Source organism: Podarcis muralis, chromosome 18 (assembly GCF_964188315.1).
Source record: "Podarcis muralis chromosome 18, rPodMur119.hap1.1, whole genome shotgun sequence".
Taxonomy (NCBI): Eukaryota; Metazoa; Chordata; class Lepidosauria; order Squamata; family Lacertidae; genus Podarcis; species Podarcis muralis.
Window position 1 is genome coordinate 4,742,266 of NC_135672.1, and position 5,669 is coordinate 4,747,934.

The following is a 5,669-nucleotide window of genomic DNA, read 5'->3' on the forward strand; positions in this document are numbered from 1 at the left end:
CCTGAAGCGACTTCAACCCGAGGTATGACTGTAAATCCAGCAGTGTAAATAAGTTTTGATGGGAGTAATAATAATGGAATACCAAATGGTTTAGTTTATATAAAATATGCAGGGATTTCTGCTATGTAAAATGAACCATGGAAAGAGAAGAAGGCAAGTCATTGATATTTTAAGGTCTGTATAAATGAATACTCTACATTGTAAAACAGAAAATTTAATAAAAACAGAGAGAGAGAGAGATTTTTTCTTTAAAAAGTGTTTGGGGGTTCTCATGTTTTGACTCAAGTTAACCACCATTTTACAGTTCAATTGTGGTTCCAGCTGTTTCATCCCTCTGCTGGTGTCATCTGGGTTTTGGGCTGAATGTGGAAAGAAAGGGGGAAAGGAGCAAGAGAGGAACAATCCAGAATTACAGGATCATTTATCTTATTTTCATTTTTCGTCCCCCCAGGCCACTTAGCATCAAAGCGGCTGCTGACTGTGGGATGTTTACACCGAATCGCAGAGAAAATAGAATGTCCTTCAACAGCCCTCTGGTGGAAGAAGAGTGAAATGGAGTGGACAGACATTCTTCTCCCTTTTCAAATAGCACTAAAACTCAGGATCTGCCCCAGTGAGATCGACAGTAGATTCAGAGAGAAAGGACTCATTCACACAAAACGCTGGTGGGGTCACATGAGGATTTCCTCCCCTCCAAAATCGCAAACTGAGGTGGAAATGTGGAACATTGAGAATGAAAGAATGAGAAACGGAGAAAAACAGAAACGGATAGATTTGCAAAGCTTTCCCAATCCCCAGGTAATTCTACTCACTTTGGCTTCTCTTGGCTTTTCTCCAGCTGTACACACTTCACTTCTAATTTCTGACTTATAATGGATCCACATCACCAGAGACGGATCTGAGGGACTGTTAGATTTTGCCTTCTCAAATATGAGGGAACAACCCGTGTAAAAAAGGTAACGGGACCCCTGACCATTAGGTCCAGTCGCGGACAACTCTGGGGTTGCGGCACTCATCGCGCTTTATTGGCCAAGGGAGCTGGCGCACAGCTTCCAGGTCATGTGGCCAGCAGGACTAAGTCGCTTCTGGCGAACCAGAGCAGCGAACGGAAATGCCGTGGAGCGGTACCTATTTATCTACTTGCACTTGACGTGCTTTCGAACTGCTAGGTTTGCAGGAGCAGCGACTGAGCAATGGGAGCTCAACCCGTTGCGGGGATTCGAACCACAAACCTTCTGATTGGCAAGTCTTAGGCTCTGTGGTTTAACCCACAGCACCACCCGCATCCCTAACAACCCGTATGTGTGTACACAAAATACGTATGTGGAAGAATAGACTGTTAGACCCTTAAAATACGCCCTTGTGAATGTCAATGCTTCCCTCTTCCCCCAGCATAGGAAAAGACCGCATGATGGTAAGTTAAGAATGGTTTACTTACAAATTCTTCAAAGGTCAGATTTCATACAGCATTCAGAAACAGTTGCACAGGCAATAAAACTTGGCTTAGTGGCGAAAGTTCCTGAATTGTTGGTATAGAAACACAAGAACAGTTTGTGAGATCCATGGGGCTACGCTGGAGCAACCTGCCTAGCTGAGTCAGGTAGACTGGAAGGGAACAAAGCCTTGATTACCTGGTCCTTCCCAAGGTGAGCTAAGTCTGGCAGGACAGCTTACTCTATGGTCTTAACCCCTTCATGCACTAATTACAGGTGAAACTCGAAAAATTAGAATATCGTGGAAAAGTTCATTTATTTCAGTAATTCAACTTAAAAGGTGAAACTAATATATGAGATAGACTAATAACATGCAAAGCGAGATATGTCGAGCCTTTATTTGTTATCATTGTGATGATCATGGCGTACAGCTGGTGAAAACCCCAAATTAACAATCTCAGTGTTATGCACTGAGTGGAATAGGATCCAAAAGGCAGCAGTCTGATTGGTCCTAGAACAATAGGATCCAGAATGCAGCAGTCTGATTGGTCCACAGGAGCCACCCAATCCAACTCCAGGTGGAAGTGAATCCGCAACCTGATTGGCCGACAGGAGAATCCCGGAATTAGCCAATCACGTGGGGCCCATTGTGTAAATAATGTATATAAGGCAGACATTCTGGGGGAATATCCATTCCTCCTCACCACTATGAGCTGAATAAAGAGCATGAAATCCACCCTCAACTCTGGGTATATTTCACTCAGAAAATTAGAATATTATGAAAAGGTGCAGTAGCTATTCCATCCATAACACCTGCAATGGATTCCTGAGCCTTTAAATGGTCTCTCAGTCTGGTTCAGTAGGAAGCACAATCATGCGGAAGGCTGCTGACCTGACAGTTGTGCAGAAAGCCATCACTGAGACCCTCCATAAGGAGTAAAGGTAAAGGTAAAGGTACCCCTGCCCATACGGGCCAGTCTTGACAGACTCTGGGGTTGTGCGCCCATCTCACTCAAGAGGCCGGGGGCCAGCGCTGTCTGGAGACACTTCCGGGTCACGTGGCCAGTGCGACAAGCTGCATCTGGCGAGCCAGAGCCGCACACGGAAACGCCGTTTACCTTCCCGCCAGTAAGCGGTCCCTATTTATCTACTTGCACCCGGGGGTGCTTTCGAACTGCTAGGTTGGCAGGCGCTGGGACCGAGCGACGGGAGCGCACCCCGCCGCGGGGATTCGAACCGCCGACCTTTCGATCGGCAAGCCCTAGGCGCTGAGGCTTTTACCCACAGCGCCACCCGCGTCACTCCATAAGGAGGGAAAACCTCAAAAGGTAATTGCAGAATAAGTTGGATGTTCCCAAAGTGCTGTATCAAAGCACATTAATGGAAAGTTACGTGGAAGGGAAAGTGTGGAAGAAAAAGGTGCACAACAGCAGGGATGACTGCAGCCTGGAGTGGATTGTCAGGAAAAAACAATTCAAACGTGTTGGGGACTTTCTACTTGGAAACCATCTTGCTTCTTTAAGAACCGTCTAAATTTCTCCCTCCCCACCTCATTTCAGACATAAAGGTCCAGAGCTGGGGTGACCAGTCAAATGATCACACTAGTAGTGGTGGGACTGCAGTAAGAACACAGAGGGATATCAAATCCTGTACAAAAGCTACACAGCAGGTATCACAAATTTATACACTTCAAACACATCGGTTAGTCTTTACTATGATCCTATCGGTTTCAGCGTTTAGCTAAAGCGATCCCTATAGCAAAGTGCTATTTTATCTCATCTTGCAAAGCCAGCAGATACCTCTTGATAACCAGGGCAAGGTCTAAAACTGTCACGAGATTGGGGGTGGGATGTTAGCAGCCTCATATCGGCTTCCGCTGACCCTTGCAATGTACTGTCATTTTTTTTTTTTATAATATTTTTTATTGCGTTTCTTTTCATAGTTTTGTACATTTCAAATTATACAGAAAAGACCAAATGCAAGAAACATTTTTTTGGTTTTTCTTTAACATTGGACTTCCCCACACCTTCCAAAGCTGCGTTCTTTGTAATAACATTATCAGCAATTTGTTACCTTATTTCAAACCTTGTTACAACTTTCAATTATTATGTCTCCACATTCAATATGTTGTATCTCACTTTTGATACCTTTAAAATAAACATAATATGTTTGGTTCACTTGTCTTCTTTTCTCATTTGTAACTTATTTTACCATTTGCTTAATCATATTTGCTAAAGCGTAACATTTTCAATAACATGCACTATCTTAAGATTCATACAACTTATAATATTTTTGCAGATAGTCTTTAAATTTTTTCCAATCTCCCTCAACTGATTCTTCATCCAAATCTCGGATTCTGCCGGTCATTTCAGCTAATTCCATGTAGTCCATCAACTGCGTCTGCAATTCCTCCAGCGTGGGTAAATCTTGTGTCTTCCAGTTCTTTGCGATGAGAATTCTTGCTGTTGTGGTAGCATACATAAACAACGTTCTATCTTTCTTTGACACTTTCTGGTCCACCATGCCCAGCAGGAAGGCCTCTGGTTTCTTAGGGAAGGTATACCTAAATACCTTTTTCAGTTCATTGTAAATCATTTCCCAGAAGGCCTTCACTTTTGGGCAGGTCCACCAGAGATGAAAAAATGTCCCTTCTGCCTCCTTACATTTCCAACATTTATTATCAGACAGATGGTATATCTTAGCTAGCTTGACTGGGGTCATGTACCACCGGTATATCATTTTCATAATGTTTTCTTTCAGGGCACTACATGCCGTGAATTTTATTCCGGTGTTCCATAACCTTTCCTAGTCTTCAAACATAATGTTATGCCCCACATCCTGTGCCCATTTTATCATGGCAGATTTAACTGTCTCATACTGTCATTTTTTAGGTACATGGGGGTGAGTCAGGAGGGTTAAAAAAAGTGACAGAAAGTCTAAAGCTTCCCCATTTTAGCTGGGTTAAAAGATTACAGTGCTACCTTGGTTCTCAAACTTAATCTGCTCCGGAGGTCCGTTCCAAAACCAAAGCGTTCCAAAACCAAGGCACGTTTTCCCATAGAAAGTAATGCAAAATGGATTAATCCATTCCAGACTCTTAAAAGCAACCCCTAAAACAGCAATTTAGCATGAATTTTACTATCTAACAAGACCATTGATCCATAAAATGAAAGCAATAATCAATGTACTGTACTATAAAATAAATAAGACAGTATTGTAGATGATTGTTGTTGTTTAGTCGTTTAGTCGTGTCCGCCTCTTTGTGACCCCCTGGACCAGAGCACGCCAGGCACTCCTGTCTTCCACTGCCTCCCGCAGTTTGGTCAAACTCATGCTGGTAGCTTCGAGAACACTATCCAACCATCTCATCCTCTGTCGTCCCCTTCTCCTTGCGCCCTCCATCTTTCCCAACATCAGGGTCTTTTCCAGGGAGTCTTCTCTTCTCATGAGGTGGCCAAAGTCTTGGAGCCTCAGCTTCAGGATCTGTCCTTCCAGTGAGCACTCAGGGCTGATTTCCTTGAGAATGAAGAGGTTTGACTCCCTGGAAAAGACCCTGATGTTGGGAAAGATGGAGGGCACAAGGAGAAGGGGACGACAGAGGACAAGATGGTGGGACAGTGTTCTCAAAGCTACCAGCATGAGTTTGACCAAACTGCGGGAGGCAGTGGAAGACAGGAGTGCCTGGCGTGCTCTGGTCCAGGGGGTCACGAAGAGGCGGACATGACTAAACGACTAAACAACAACAACATATGACGCCGGCAGCAAGAGTCTTAATAGCGCAAGGTCGGAAGAATGAAGAAACCCCGACGAAAGAACAGCGGCAAGAAAAATTGATGGACGATGTGGAACTGGCAAAATTGACGCATAAATTGTGTGACAAGGACAACTGTGACTTTAAAGAAGAATGGGAACCCTTTACAAAGCACTTAAAGAAACAACAAAATGAATTGGACTCCTTGGCAGGTTTTGAATAAACATACACACATTTATTTGTTAACGTAATAGATGGATAATTTAGAGATCTTTACATTTTTATAATATGCAGAGAACACTATGTGTTAATAAATCAGAGAGAGGAACTGAGGGAAGTCGTAGGGAGGAGGGGGGAAATGGGGTTAAAATACAATTGCTGAAATAATGTGTTATGTGAAAATAATCAATAAAAATTTCTAAAAATAAAATGTGTGCATTGAATTGCAATTGCATGTGCAATGTTGATGAGAATTTTCATGCAGG